Source organism: Spermophilus citellus (genome assembly GCF_964194105.1).
Source record: "Spermophilus citellus genome assembly, chromosome: 6".
NCBI classification, from domain to species: domain Eukaryota; kingdom Metazoa; phylum Chordata; class Mammalia; order Rodentia; family Sciuridae; genus Spermophilus; species Spermophilus citellus.
Window position 1 is genome coordinate 81,200,353 of NC_138187.1, and position 17,378 is coordinate 81,217,730.

The 17,378-nt window shown below is 34.5% G+C and overlaps 1 protein-coding gene across 7 annotated transcripts in view; it reads right to left on the bottom strand.

The window, feature by feature from the left end:
• ARHGAP21 (Rho GTPase activating protein 21) overlaps window positions 1-17,378 on the bottom strand; it is a 140,097-nt gene that overhangs the window by 90,697 nt on the left and 32,022 nt on the right. The window lies entirely within an intron of this gene.

The following is a 17,378-nucleotide window of genomic DNA, read 5'->3' on the forward strand; positions in this document are numbered from 1 at the left end:
TTGGTATACATAACAAATATATGTCTTAAGCTATCTTCTATAATTATTTGTACTTAAAGTAGAATTAGGTCAGCTTCCTAGTACATTCCAGAAATTACTCATGATAAAGCATAAGAAAGTATGTTATATTGTGCTCATCTTAAATGAGGCACAATGGCACAAACCTGTAACCCCAGCGACTCAGGAGGCTGAAGGAGAAGGATTGCAAATTCAAGACTAGCCTCAGCAATTTAGGAAGGCGTGAAGCAACTTAGCAAGACCCTACCTCAAAATAAAAAGGGTGATAATGTAGTTCACTGGTAAAACACCCCTGGGTTCAATTTCCAGTACTCCCCACCCCCAAAATTCCTAACATCAACTCATGCCCAGTAGGCAGGCACACCACCATTGAGCAATACCCCCACCAGTCAAAACTTTAAGATTTTTACATACATCACAAATGTATTGGAGAAATGGACTCACAGTGGTTCAGTAACTTACTAAAAACAGACAGCTAGTAAATGATAGAGTTAGCCTACTCTTTCCAGAATATGCCACATGTAGAAAGGGAGTAATGACATGCTCAGAAACAATTTAGATATTGCTTGTTTTTAACCCACTTTCCCCACAGTCCTAATGCTAGGGAGAATTAATCTTACAGCAAATAATCCCTCACATACCAGGACTGATAGGATATTTCTCTGCAAAATGTTTCCATGTATGTGGAAACCTAATGTTTTGAATTAAAGAATTTTACTTGTTTAATTTCAATTTAGTTAAAAGACTCTCAAATACAATTTGTATATGTTAATTATGTGTGGTGATGGCCACCACACACACTATTCCTCAAGTACTGAGAATTGAACCCAGGGGTCCTTTAACACTGAGCAACATCCCCAGCCCTTTTTTCTAAATTACCCAGGCTAGCTTTGAACTTTGATTGTCCTACCTCAGCTTCTTCCCCAGTAGCTTGAATTATAAGTGTATGCCACTATGCCCAGTCCTCACAACTCTTAACATGAAGACTCTAATTTTAAAGGTTTTTGTTGTTTTGTTTTTGCCAATCCATGTTGAAAATGACGGAAACTGTTTTGATGCTAAATATCTAGCTATATCTTCATGTATTATTCAAAAGGTAATTTGGGGAGATATTTAATATGACTAAAGAAACCATAATGCTCTCACAACTAAAAGGTTAAAGATCTAGGTGACTTTTGCCCATAATATTTCAAATTAAACAGTTGGAATGAATTTTTTGAAATATAAAACCTGTCAATTTTTAAGACTATTATTCACTTGGACATTCATTTATAATACTTTTATATAGCTGACTTTTATAAGTTGATTGTTGACATAGGTCCTTTCTGCTGTTGTTTCTGTATTGTTTTGTTTATGGATTATTTTGAATTGCTGGTATTTTCATGATATGATTTCCTTATTTATTCAGGTTTCTGAGTTTTTACTGTAATTTTTACCTAAATAGCACTTTTACATTTTTCTGATTTACTTTATTTCAGATCCCAACATTTCAAAGCTCTTAAATCCTCACTTTTAAAACTTCAAATTCATAGCTATTTTTAAGTTGGAAAAAATGTTGTGAATCATCTAGAAATGTTTCACAAATAGTTTGACTGCTCTGATGACTTAGAAAGTTATTCTGATATATTTATGACACATATAATCTGGTAACACTATTATCAGTCTTAGAAAATCACAATGCACTTCTCTTCATAACCACTGATCATTCAGACCCATTTCCTAAGCATATTTTCCATTGTTAAAGACATGTTTAATATATGCTTATTTAATTCTCTCCCTTGGTCCTCCTAGGGACTGTTGTCTTCATGATAACAGGAAACGTTTTGAGTTAATTTTCTAAAGTTAAAAAAAAAAAAAAACATTTTCAAAACTATGCCTGGAATGAGAATCCTTACTTTCTTCTGACATTTATATAACTTTTCTTATAATCTTAAATCTTATTCCAGAAGATTAACTGATTTTAACTAGCATATTTTCTACAGTCATTGTTTCTTCTTTAATAGTCTCTGAAATTACTTTCTAATTCTGTTATTAAAAGTACTCATCAAACACAGTAGAGATGCCTGGGAGGTGTGAGACCTAGATGCCTGCCAGAAAGAAAAGAGTTTGATGAAGAGCTAGTCACTGTTTGCTTTGGTTCATTTATTTTCACTGATGTATACAGTCCTTGTAAATATACCACATCTTATTTATCCCTTCTCAAATAAATGGAAATAGGGGTTTTCCCTAGTTATTTTGCTTGTACAATTTTTTAATGTTGCTAAGAAAATCTTCTTATTGTAAAGATATACTTTATACCAGTTTCTTCAAGGTAGTTACTCAGTATTTATATGATTTCTTTGTTTTATACACACATGCAGTGTTTAAGTGGTTTCTTTAAAATAGGATGTGTTTTTATAGTATAATGCCAGAAGACAGCTTGTTAATAAACAGTGAGTTTGAAATGTATGATCTGGACTCTAGCCAAAGCAGTCACCACTCTTGTCTAACCCTATCACCTCTCAAAGATAAGAGAACAAGGTTAGGAAATCACCTGCCCTTTGGACATGCACAGGCTTTGTTCAATATTTTGCCCTCAAAGTTTCATTCATGCTCCCTTAGTACTATCCTCAAAGAAATTAGAAATCATCCACCTCCTACTTTTAAGTAGTGATTTCTGGCTTTGACTTTAGAGAAAAACAAATCAAATGAAAAATATTTTAGGGGCTAGGGTTGTGGCTCAGCGGTAGAGCGCTTGCCTAGGAGGTGTGAGACACTAGGTTTGATTCTCAGCACCACATATAAATAAAATAAAAGTCCATCAACAACTAAAAACAAATTTTTTTAAAGAAAAGTATTTTGTAAAGCATTTAGTATATATTAAGTAACTTGCAGAGTTGTTTCCTAAAGAACAGAATGCTCAAATTCTACTTTATAAAGAATATTTCTATTTAATATATTAATATTTAATAAATATTTTATTTAATATTTGTGACTATAATAAAAATTCTTCAAATATTAATTATGATTAAATATGAGGATACAAGATCCCAAAAGTTCAATTAACAACTGCCATATTTAACTATTAACTTTGAGAGGATATTTTGGCATTTAAAAAATGAGTCTCAGAAAAATATATATTTCAAGCATTTTCTTTTTTAATGAAGGTTTAAGGAACTTAAACGAAAATTTCAAACTAAATACCTGCCAAAAACAAAATTTTCCAGGAATATGTAAACTTTAGTTGACTTTTTTTTCATAAAAGTGCAGACTAGAATGACTAAATCCAATATATGTTTAAAAATAAAAAATTTAATAATGTAACTTTATCCATTCACATATTTCTTCCTCAACAAATCATGTAGCAGTTCTATATTAACAAGATTAAAATTTCTGTTTAATTGCTTTTTCCCTTCTTATCTTTTTGTAAATATGTAACATCCTAAAGGCAAGAAGTAAGCTAAACATGCAAACTTCTTCTTTTCCAGATATATTAATGTACCAATAGAACTATCTTATTCAATATGACATTAATTTGTTTCTAAAGTATCATTGTATGAGAGTACATTGAAGAAAAGATACTACACTAAAATTAATTGGGGGGGGGTCCCACAGTGTTATTCAAGATGAAATCAAATGGCAATGCTCCTATATTCCTACTAGGAGTACAATCTTTCTGTAGACCTCCTTGGCACTATCTATTCACAAACATAAATTTTACACTGTTTAAGCAAGTTAACTAAATAGTAACAGGGCAAAAATCATAAGATATTCATCTCAAGGTACAATAAAACTCAAATTGGAAGCTATTTAAATGTCCAACAACAACAAAGAGCAATGGTTAATTACAATATAGCTACTGAAAATTTTTCAATGGCATGGGAAAATGCACAAGGTACAATGCTAAGGAAAAAAGAAGATATAAAACTTCACAATATGATCCAAGTTATTTTAATCTCACAAACCCATACACACAGAATCTTTGGAAATAGGAGCTTTTTATTTTTTTCCTAAACAACTCATGTATTTCCCATAGTGAACATGCATTCAAGCAGCAGCAACTTTCCACATCAGGCTGCAATGTTGTATAGCATATGCCTGCTAAGAAGTTGTATTAGTTTTCACATTTTTTTCTGTGCTAATGTTTTTCCTCAGTGCCAAAAACTTAGGCAAAAACTTCCCAACCACTGTACTCTGATACTTAGAAACACTTTCCCGGGTCCATTATTAAAAAGAATGCCTTTGTTATACAACTTTTTACCATATTATAATTACTCATTTCTATAACAATATTTTTTATCACAAAACAATTTCCTGAAGACATCCAAGTTTTATTCCAGTGCCCAACACAAAACCTTAACAGAAAGGAGACCCTCAAAAATGGATTAAATTTGCCATCTATGGTGATGCACACCTATAATCCCGAGCGGCTCAGGAGGCTGAAGCAGGAGGATCGAGAGTTCAAAGCCAACCTCAGCAAAAGTGAGGTGCTAATAAGTAATTCAGTGAGATCCTGTGTCTAAAATAAAATTAAAAATAGGGCTGAGGATGTGGCTCAGTGGTTGAGTGCCTCTGAGTTCAATCCCTGATACCAAGAAAAAAAAGGATTAGATTTATACGAATTAAAAGAGTAAGGTTTACATAAACTAGAGATAACAAAAAAGAAAACTATCACTGGAAAACTTTTTTTTGAGGAATTGCTCATATTTACATATTTCCTCATTTTTCTCCTGAGATGGTAAATGCATATAGCACTGTTTCACATTAAAAAGGTGAAGGTACAGAAACTGGTAAATATGTCTATTCTTATATATATTTTCTTGAAGTTATAAATCACAGGTAATACAGTGGAGATATTTTCAAAGTTATTTTTGGTGATATGAATAAAATCTTGTTTACTCTGAGTAAAAGAATAGACTGTATCCTCAAATTTAAAACAATTATCTCCTTATCCATTGGATAGACAGGAATCAAACTTTAATGTCAGGCTTAAATTTCAGATTATCCTAGCTATTAATAAAAGAATAAAATCCGCTCTGAACATATACAAGCAGTACCAAGCAAATGGTCAGATCCATATCTGGTGCTTTCACTGTTCAACAGCACCATGATGATCTAGAGCATTAGAAACTCATCTTGTTTAAAATACATGTTTTCCAAATATAATTCCAAGTGTAGCATCAATAATAACAGCAACTAATGTTAACAGTGAACTCAACTTCATTAGTTACCACCTCAGACTATATAATTTCACAAAAATTCACTGCTAAAGGAAACCTGGAGATAACAATCCAATTTGGTCATTCACCATCTTATAAAACAATACTGAAACTCCAAGAGGCTAAGTAACTGGCCTAAAATTACACAAAAATTAGTGACCCAAGCTCACTAAGGTCCAAATTAAAGTAGGATAGGTCAGGAAGACAAGAGTACTCCAATGATTCAGGACTAAGTGGAAAAACAACTAAAAAAATGCTGAGATGATTTGCACATGTGTAAAAATACAGTTCTTTATGTCTGCTAGGGTAAAAGCATTCTGTTAATTAGCTGTCAATGAATGTAGATCATCATAGTCTGATATTTCCAGGAATGCATGCTGATACATAAGATGAAACTGTTGAGTAGGAAGTGTAAAAAGAACAGCACCAAACGGGCCTAGAATTGCTGAAATTTTTTTAATATTTTCAGCTTTCTTTTTTAAATAAATAAATAAATTATATATATATATATTAGTTCTAGTTGGACACAATACCTTTATTTATATATTTTTATGTGGTGATGAGGATGGAACCCATCGCCTCCCACATGCTAGGCCAGCACTCTACTGCTGAGTCACAATCCCAGCCCTGAATTGCTGAATCTTAAAGATGAGGTTTTCTTTTTCTTTTCTTTCCCCCTATCCCAAATCTATGAACGACGAATAAAAACAGAAACTCAATATATAAAATACCCATTATACAGAGCTGCTCTGTTTGGAGATAGAGGCAGGGGAGTTCACATAGAAACATGCTCTATCCTGATACTTCCTTGGAAATTTGAACAGTTAAAGAATTTAAAAATCATAGACTTAGTTCAACCAATTTATTTTACAAATACAGATATTGAGGACCAGAGAGACTTGCTGATGGTTTCACAGCTAATTAGCGACAAAGGTGAACTACAACTGAATTTACCAGTCTCTGATCTGGAATTTTTCCACTACACCACACCATTAACAGATTATTTTAGTAATTTGAGGACAACAGCTAATGGGACATTTCATTTTTCAACAGCTAATGGGTAACACCTCATTTTTTTTCTTTATAATTTATATTCATGAGTTATATAATATAAGCAAAAAGGAAATAACTTATTTACCATTCCCCTTTAGTGAAAATGAGGTCCATATTTTTTTATATAACTATATATACAAATGTATATATCCTTCCAGACTTTTTTGTAAATATACACAAATGTATACTTTGGAATTTTTTTCTTCTCAACTACTTAATATTTTACAATTGTCTTTCCCCATAAAAATATATATACCTATATGTGTGGTATTTAACACATGGTATTTAATCACATAAACAAACTATTTATTCAATCTTCTCTTTATAATTATGTACTATTCATTATCATTTTTGTAATACTACTCCTATTATTATTATTCCTACTGCTGAGAGTCATAGCCAAGTAGGAATGATGCATGGCATTTTTGGTTGAAAGGTGACGCCAGCAAGCCATTGAGATGATAATGGCTTATGTTAAGATGAACATTCAATTGGAGCTTAGACCCCTGCTGTTCCCCTGGGCCTGCTACTTTGGAGCTCTCTCTCAGGACTCCCAGAGAGTTCCCATTGGTTGGGGAAGTGCGGTAGGAGGGAATTCCGGAGGAGGGCTTTCCTGTTGGTGTAGTGTGTCCTAGGAGAAGGCCTTGTGCATGGCATTCGCGGGAGTTTTGGAAATAAAGTTTGTTCCTGCTTGAGTGGCTCCTGATTTTGTGCCCAGCCAGACTGCGGCATTCTACAACCACTTTGTAGACCAGTGTTTTGTGAAAAACTATAATTACATTAGGATAAATTCCTAAAAACAGAGTTTCTGGCTCCAATTGTTACTTTTTGTCTAGTTTTAGATACATAATTTCAAAGTGCTGTCCATAAATGAAGAACAAAATCATAAACCCAAGGACAGCATAAGACTGTTATAACCATATTCCAGTTAAAACAAGGTTATTTTAATTTTTTTTTCAAGTGATAAAATGAAAATGCTTCTTACTTTTAATTTTTGTTTTCTTCATTATTAGTAAGGCTAAACATCTTTGTTATGTAACATCCTATTCCTAGGGTCCTTTAATATAAACAACATGGAAAATATACAGTCTTCAGGTTCTTTAAAATAAAACAATAAACTATAAGGTACCACTGGAATTCAGAACAGTTCCTATGTAAAATTAATGAATGGGGATTGACAAGAATGTCTCAACAACAATCCCCCACCCCTAACAACAATCCCTGGGGACTGAGAAGGAAGCTAAAAATATAAAATATCCTAGAGGTTTATCACCCAAGGTAGTGGATAGACTCCAGGTCTCGGAGAAGAGATAGCAAGTCTCCCACAGGATAACTATCTTACAATCTGATTAGTCTGAGCACTGAGATGTTCCCTAACTTTGTGTGGAAACATCAAGTGGATTCAGCATTGAGATGTTTTAAGTCCAACAACTGCAAATGACATAAAGCTGAGCTAAGAGTATCCTATAGTTCCCTGTAGGGAAGACAGGCCTTGAGAAAAGTCGAGGCTACCTCAAGCCAATTTCTAATGTGGTAATGCATAGTTCCTTAATATCCCTTTCAAGTACACAGTTGTTTCAAGGTTGTACTCAATTATGTTCTCTTTCAAATCCCAGCTAAGTAAAAAATTCCAAATGCAAAAAGTATTCATTTTATAATCATGAAAAGTCATAATATCAAAAAAAATATTTTAGACACATTTCAGGGAAATTGTTGGAGCTTAATATTTAAAGGAATCTTGATACAAATCTTTTGGAAAGCATTATTTTTAAAATTTCATAATTTATGTCCTATAAATACAACTGCCTTTAAATGTAATAATTTATTTCCAGAAACTGCAAGTAAAAAATGAATCAGTTTAACAGATATTTTTACATATTAAAAAATGCTCCAATTAAAAGAGTAATAACCCAACAATATTAGTAAAGCAAAGATTGAGCAATTAGAAACTTCAAAAACCATTTCCAAGGTAAAACTGTTACAATTTTTAGATAACTATAAATACAAAAAAAGTTGAATATTATGCAAGGACTATCTTAAAGTATTATAAAGTATGTACAACACAAAAAATACAAATCCAATATATTATAAATTTACTAGAAATTTATAAGCTGGAAATATGAAATGTCAGTCATTCCAATTCTGACTAAATGCAAAACCAATATATAGTGATCATCTGTAGAGGAGAAATAATTACTATAAGGGGAATGGCAGAGGCTTTCCAAGGTGCTGTTAATGTTCTGAATTTTTATGTAGACAATGATTACCCAGGTGTTTTCACTCTTTAAAATTCATGAGCTAGGATTGTGGCTCAGCGATAGAGCACTCGCCTAGCACAGACCTGGGTTCAATCCTCAGCACCACATAAAAATAAAGGCATTATGTTGTGTCCATCTACACCTTAAAATAAATATAAAAAATAAAATAAATAAAATAAATAAAAAAAATTCACCAGCCTGTGTATTTATAATTTACAAATGTTGTGCATTGGTATATTTCTATTTAAACACACAGGAAACCAAACATGAATCTGATTGTCATACTAAAAACTCCACAATAGGCTTCCTAATACACTGGAAGGTATAGCCAAACCCTTTTCATATTTAGGTCCTAAACTCACTAGCCCCCATGAGCACATTTATTACCTTCCCCCTGTTCACAGGCCCCTGCCACATAATTCTCAAAGTTCACCACACCAACCTACCCATTTTAGGAATTTTACTTTATAATCCCCCCTAAATGAAATGCAGGTGTTTAAACGGCCTTTCTTCCTTAATTCACACAGGATTGTGTGAAATACTATACATTTATTTATTATGCATTTATTCATTTGTTATCTGGGCACCTACCAAGCCCTAATTAAAAGCTAGGGTCCTCAAGAGCAAGGGCTTTGTTTTGTTGATGCCAGAAAAATAACACAAAGCAGGTATGTAAAAAGCAGTATTGAGGGATGGGGTCTTGGCTCAGTGGTAGAGCACTCGCCTCATATGTGTGAGGCACTGGGTTCAATTCTCAGCACCACATATAAATAAATAAATAAATAAATAAATAAATAAATGTATGTTCATCAACAACTAAAAAAATTTTTTTTAAATAAAAAGCAGTATTGAATAAATAGAAAATGAATTTAATAAAGAAACTATTTATGTAATTATATATTTCTGTGTTCATTTGTTTAATATCTGCCTCCCTCACTAGATTATAATCCTCAAAATGGCAGACAGATATGCTCACCATTCTATAGTCCATACTTCCCTAGCATAGCAACTAGGCCCAACCCAAATGGTGAATAAATATTTGTATAACAAATAGTATACATCAATTCACCACTGAAACATCTTTTTTTCCTCCTAAGCTCAAAACAAGTATGTGTTGTCAACATCCAAGTTAGGATCTCAATGTTGGGATTACTTCGAGAATTAAGTTCTTGTACTCTCCAAGCCCTAGAAAGTATCATTTCCCCTACACTCATTTCCCCTACACTTAGACTCAGAATGAACAAATTTAGCAGAATATTTTATCTGATCACTATTATTAATTATAAGCTCAACATAAATCCCCTTCCATCTTATACACAAAAATGTTAACATAGCACATGTGGTTGCTCTCCTTAGAACACAGGAAGGTTAATGTCTTGCAGTTTGGATTTTAAGAATGTTCCCACCATTTTCTAATTGATAAAAGTAGCTTATTTTGCCTAACTTCTGTGTGAAAACAATGTAATTTATGCTGGACCCTGCTTTCCTCCAGAGAGTCTACAATTTGGGTGTGTGCTAAGCAGAAGATACCTCTATGATCAGTCCTCAGTTAAAAATCTTTTCTTGAATAAGCATCAGTCCTCAGTTAAAAATCTTTTCTTGAATAAGTTATACAATGCTTCACACTATTATACTTATTTGTTGCTGGGAGGAATTAAGTACATCCTGTGTGCCTCCACTGGGAAAGGACTTGTGTGTGGTTTCCTCTTAACTTTGTCCCATCTGCTTTTTCCTTTTGCTGATTTTGCATTGTGTCTTTCACTGTAATAAATCATAGCTTAGCACTACTGTATGCTGAATCTGGTAAGCCTTCTGGCAAATCAATGAACCAAAGCTTATTTGGGGAGATTCCCAACACATCTCTCAATTCTAAAATGTATTATAATCAATCACAACTATAGAAAAACAAAAGAAGAAAGGGAACTATGATTCTTGCCTTCTGGTATTCATGCCTATGTGCAATCCCCTCCCCCAGAATGTGGGCTGGACCTAGTGACTTACTTATAAGAATGAAATTCTATAAAAGTGATGAGATACCACTGTCAAGGTTATATTCCAAAACACTGTGACTTTTGTCTTGCTCACATTCTCTATCTGGTTATTCTCCCTTGTTTCTTCTTATGAAACAAGCTGCCCTGTTGTAGGCTGCCCTCAGGAGAGGACAGTGGCAAAAAATTAAGAGGGCCTCCACCCAACAGCCAGTTTAAGAACAGAGACCCTCGGCTCAACAGTCTCAGAGGATCTCAATCCTACCATCAACTACATGGGTGAGCCTGGATTTCTGACCCACAGAGAAACTGAGATAATAAATGTTAATGTTTTAGTCACTTAGCTTGAGAGTTAATCTGTTACTCAGCAACATATAACTAACATACTCTGCCACATAAAACAACCTAAAGTCAAGATAATATCTATTATGCAACAGCTTCCAGATGTTGGACATCAGACAACAGATGACAGAGATCCCCGAAAATAGTGAAGTGAGCTAGGCTAACTGTCCTAGCTTACTGTTCCAAAAGTTCAAGCCCTTGCTTCAGGGAAAGGCAAACCAGGCAGAGAAGCCTGAGTTCCCAGGGCAGAGTCCTAGAGAATAAAGAGTTCCAGAGACAGAGAGACAGACAGACAAGACAAAGACACAGAGAGAGCGCAGAAGCAAGGGGAGCATTGGGAACAGGCAGGGGATCCACACCAGCAAGCCTGTGTAAAAACTGCCTAAAAGGAAAGAATCACTGAAAAAATGAGAAGGACCAATCCTTAAACTCACTTAGGGCCAGGAATGGTGCCTACTCCCACCATGAGAATGGGAAACCCTCATTAATTCATGGGGCATCAGGTAATAATGAGGCAAAATTAGCCTGAAGTTGATCTGGTCCCACCTAAAAAGGCTTAAAAACAAGACCAAACAAACAAAAAAAAGGAAAGGGATTCTATCCCAAAAGAACCTAGCTAATATACACAGGTATATGAGAGAGTATGCCCTAGGGTGGTTCTGAGGATAGTAGAACAAGGGAACAAAATATAAAACTAGGCTAGGCACAGTGATACACAGCTAAGGGAGGCAGATTAGAGGCCTGCCTGGGAGACTTAGCAAGATCCTATCTCAAAATAAAATTTTAAAAAGGAAAGAGCTGGGGGCATAGTTTAAAAGTAGAAGGTTCAATCCCTAATTTCCAGTAATTACAAAAGAAAAAAAAAGACAAAAGAAAGAAAGAAAAAAAAAGATAGACTATAAAGCTGAGTTAAGGTTAAGATGAGACACCCTAACATGTCACAGGATTCAATACTAAGGCAAGGGTTTGATGGAAGCTCAAATATACTACTGCAATGACTCTAAGAAACCTGAAAAACTAAGATTCCATATTAATCCATTATGTCCCATCATCCTATATATAAAACACCTATAAAATTTTTAATTGAGCAATTTTATAGGTGTCCTACAAATTTTTTTTAAAGTTTTCATAGGTGTCGAATACATAGGACAACAGAGCACAATGGATTAAATAGATGGCAGAACTGCTAAGGCAGAGTATGGTGGAAGGGATTTAAAGACTCAAAGAATTGGACATGCTAGAGAAGGTCTGTATATTTGACCCCCAAATCAACCAGTTAACAATGATCCTCCAGAGGTGTAAGAGGACATTCTATTTACCAAGACAGCACTGGGTCCTCTGAGATGGTCAGTGTTGACTGTCCTTTTCAGGCCAATGCTGAGAGTGGAAAGCACTGCTACTGACAGAGCCTTCTTAAGGAGCAATGAGGATGTGAGGATTACAGAACAGCAGAGGTCAAGCAGCAGCATTAACTCTTCAGAGACAAGTTGAAATTCAAGAATGAATATCAAAATCAGAATGACTCCCAGGGGTCTGAAGCTAGGTAATAAAACATATTGTTTCTAGGGGCAACCTATCATTATTAGTTCTCATCTGCCTGGGGGGAAATGTCCCAGGGGAGGCAAATCACAAACTGTGCAGAGAAGCAGGGTAGTTGGAAGTTATTAGCTACTGAGAGATGTGTGAAAGGTCTTGTACAGGGGATTGTGGTAAAGGATCAAAGATGAGGTTTAGAATATGGAAAATAAAGACATGCTTTCCAGCAAAAGAAAAGTGAGACCAGGCTTCCACTTTCTTGCTTTCCTTAGCTTTTTTTTTTTTTTATATTTATTTTTTAGTTACAGTTGTCAATACCTTTACTTTATTTATTTATTTTTATGTGGTGCTGAAGATCAAACCCAGGGCCTCACATGCGCTAGGGGCAAGCACTCTACCATTGAGCCACACACCCCCTACTTTTTGACTAACCCACACTCTCTTGTTTTCCTATGCTATTTTTTCTTCTTCCTGCTCTTATCATTCCTTTTCAGTTAGCATCTTTTGATAATCCCTAGCTTTACACTGGTCATCACTTTGATGTATGTGTTAGTCCCTACTTTAAAGCCTAATAGGTTGAGCCCTATCTTCTTCTAAGAGATGGTACAGAGAGTAAAAGTTATCACATTTAGGGAAAAGCATTCTAAGCCGTTTTGCTGATAAAACAAGTAAATTATATAGGTCCTACATTTGTTTATGTTTCTATACCATTGAAAAATCAGGCATGCCACTTTTTTTGATATTTGTTTTAGTTGTAGGTGGACACAATGACTTTTTTTTATTTTTATGTGGTGCCGAGGATGGAACCCAGTGCTACATGCGTGCTAGGCAAGCACTCTACCACTGAACAACAACCCCAGCCCATGCATGCCACTTTTTAACACACCTACTATGAAGTTGTATGAAGTGAAGAATTCTCCCATTCATCCTCTGAACTGAAAGTCACTAAGAATGGTACCTCTATGTAAGCAATCATGACTAACTTTGTGCAAGATCCAGTTAAAATTTCATGCCCTATGCCATAGCATACTATATATAGTTATATATATAGTGTGTGTGTTTATGTGTGTGTTACAGTGTGTGTGTTTGTGTGTGGGGGGGGCCCTGCTTTCCTAAGAATCACTTTTTGTTAGAATTGGAATTAAGCCTAGAAATCATCTAATCAGTTTATACATTAAAGGAAAAAAAAAAAAAACACCCTAAAATCCAGACACTTAAGATTCGGTCAGAATCAATCAACTAAGTAGTGGCAAAACAGGAAATATATAGGTGTCTTTACTCTTAGCCCAGGACTCTTTCCACCAAACTTTGTGACTTCTTAAGCAAACTGTTTTTCCCAAAGGTGGGAAGAAGGTAACATTCAAAAGTTAATGTTTTTAAGTGCCTTTCTCCTTGCAGTAAAGTTCAGTTCTCTGCAAGAAATCCAGACGGGTCTGCCATTCCATTCATCAACACACCATTTAGACTGTCTCCTTGAAATCTACTTTTTTTTTCCCCTCAGAGATTTCCACTTCTGTCTTCCTTATTCATTTAAACCTGACTTCAGCCATCAATCAGAGTTTTCAGACAAAAGGCATAGACCAAATACAAACAACAAAGGTGGCTAGTGGGTCCTCAACATTATAGATGCAGAGACAGCTAGCCACTTTAATATGAACTAGATAAGCAAACTGCTTAGAATTCAATAGTAACTACATTTCAGCTCAAAAGCAATTATGCATATTGTTAAATGTCATTAATGACACATTTTTAAAACTAACACTGAATTTTTTGCTCAATGTTTATATTACTTATATCATGCTCAACAATTCAATATGTTTATGCATATATATTAGCAATGCTAAGGTTTCAGTAACAGAAGCTGCTAAGCAAGTAACTTATTAATAAATTAACATTACAAAAGGCACCTAAAATTTACAGTTATTACTAATCATTCCATAATTACTAATTTTCCTTTGTTTTCCCACTTTTCTTTGACTACTCTTTAACCTTTTCTCTTTTACAATAAAAGAGAAAACCTTCTGTCTTTTGCATGTGTCTATCATTCCAGACATTCCCACCATATCTTTCCCTTGTTCCTACTCTTATCCCTTTCAGTCTACTGTTCACTACTACTCTCTAAATTGGCCATCAATGGGGGTGAGGATACATAATTTATATAAACATATAATTAATTACATATTTACAAAGATAATTTTTTAATATTTACTCATTTCTAACATAGCTTTAGAACTACTAGTTTTTTTTGTTGTTTTTTTTTTTTAAAGAGAGTGAGAGAGAGAGGGGGACAGAGAGAGAGAATTTTAATATTTATTTATTTTTTCTTAGTTCTCGGTGGACACAACATCTTTGTTTGTATGTGGTGCTGAGGATCGAACCCGGGCCGCACACACGCCAGGCGAGCGCGCTACCGCTTGAGCCACATCCCCAGCCCCATAGAACTACTAGTTTTAAAAGCTGATGACTAAAATACTATACTAAGTATAAAGACAGTACAGTATGGGCTTTAAGAGCTGGACTCTGAAGTTCAAACAGCTGGGTCAGCATTCTGTTCTGCAACTTCTGAGATGTGTGACTTGGGCAAATTACTTAGCCCACTTCATCAGTCTCCTCTTGTGTAGAACCAGAATGTGCCAATAAAATCATCTCCACATAATTATCATAAAACACTAAAGGAGGTTATCAGTATTCACTAAATGTGACCTATTTTGAATATCTCACAAAATATTGAACTAAAGCTCCTTGGGGCCTTTTTCATTGTCTTAGAGACTTAGCATGATGGGGTCAATTGTAGGTATTTTCTCCTCCTATGCTGAAGGCCAGTATTTCTGACAGCAGTAATTCTAAAGCTTTCTGTTAATAATTCCCAAGTATCACTGGTGAAATACGCAAGTGGTCTGGTTGGGTTTCTCCTAACAATGATGAATAGACCTTTAATTGCACATACCCACTGTCACCTGCAAACCTTACCTGTGGAAAATTGTCTTTGTTAATACTGTATTCACCACCAGCAAGTTTTTCCCATGCTGCTTCCAGCTGATATCACCTACCTATCTCCTGTCCACAGAGAAAGGAAGAGTGTACACAAGGAGCTGAGAAGAGAGGACTACAGAATCACATCCATGAAGCTACCCAAAGGCCATCCTGGAGATCAAGTTAAGGGAAAAGCTCAAAACCCTCAGGGTCCTTAGCCTGAAGTCATTTTAGGCTCCTAACTGATTAAAATAACAATAATTAAATACTCTCTCCTTTGATAATGAAATATTGTAAAACATCAAAAGTTGAGATCTTTTTCTATGTGTTCAAGTATTCTGGATTAAGTTGAGCTCTTCTCTAGTTATTGGGAAAAAGAGAAAGAGATAGAATAGGAGGAAGAAAATTTGGCCACTTAAAAAAGTTTTTCTGTAAATATAATTTTGTAAATAATATGGTAAGTGATAACAACATAATACTTTTATACTTACCTTAATTTTTAAATTAAAATTATAATGTAAAGTAATATTTAAACAAGAAGTAAACTTAAGTATCTCCTTTAATTTTTTTTTAAATAGAAAATAAGAACCTTTAAAACTCTTTCCATTTCTGAAGGCCAAGCTTTAATATGCAGCACAATCAACTGTGGATCTGGTTAAAATGCAGTTGTGATTATGAAAGTCTGGGGTGGGAACTGAAAGTCTGCATGTCTTAGAGGCTCCCAGGTATGCACGTAATGCTGTTCCCCAGATCACACTAAGAATAGCAAGAAAAAAAGTTTCCCTAAATGTCAAAAGACCTACTCCCAACTTCCTAACTTTTGAATTTAATGCCTCCTTCCACTGGTATTAGAAGCAAGAGCATTTTAACAGCTCTCAGTAACAAACTGAATCCAAGGATAAAACTCTCTCTTAACAATAAAGAAAGAAGGGGAAAAAATAAATAGTTTGTAGAAGGAAACTCATCATTATTATGATCATAAGAACAACAAAGTATATGAAGAAGCTCTTTCAATTTTCCGTATGGTTTCCCTACAAAAGAAAAGCAAAAATGAACTTATACAGAATGACCATTTCTGTTAAATAAAAAAAATTCCAATCATTTTACTACCTTCTTTAAAAGAAAGAAAATGATGGTACAGTTATTTTTCCATTTTTAACATTTTAAAACAAACTTGAACAAAACTCTTCTCTGAAAAGGGGACATGTGAATAAAAAACATAAGAAAGTGAGGAAGCATGCCAATCCAAGATCTGGGAGGACAGTGTTTCAAGAGGGAAAGTGCAAAGGCCCTGAGACTGCAACAAAGAGGCCAGTGTGTTGAAGAATGAGTAGGGGAAACATAAATGTCCACAAGGTAAGGGAGATAAGGAAGGAAGGCCCTTGGCTTTTATGCAAGTGATACTGGCAGTCTTTCTGGGGGCTCTGAGTAGAATACCTTGCTCTGATGTTTAAAGGATAACACTGGCTGCTAAACTGAAAACAGACTTTAGGCTGTTACATATAGAAATATACACAAAGAATGGTAACGCAATGGCCCCCAGTATTCCTTATGAGTTCTTTTTACATATGGCTACTATACATACATAGAAACAACTGTCATTTGCATCTGAAAGAAAACCAAGAACTGGTGTGATGGGATACATCATACATATGAAATACTGATGCTCAACTTCTCGTATCTAACTCCACTCCCAACTTTCAACCACTAGCTCTAAATATTGGTAAGAACATTTGAAATTTCTCAGAACCACATAAAAATAAATAAATAAAATAAATGTAATGTGTACAACTAAAAAAATTAAAAATTAAAAAATTTTATCACTCTGACCCAGTAATTTCATTTGAGACAATATCCAGTGAAAATAATCATAAACAGGAAACAAATTTCACCACAAAAATATCTCCACTTTATAAAAGCAAAACTAGACAATTTAAATATCCAACAACTATGTGATTAAAATATGAAAATCTTCTCAATTATGTAACCAATAAAAATGATTGCCTCAAAAC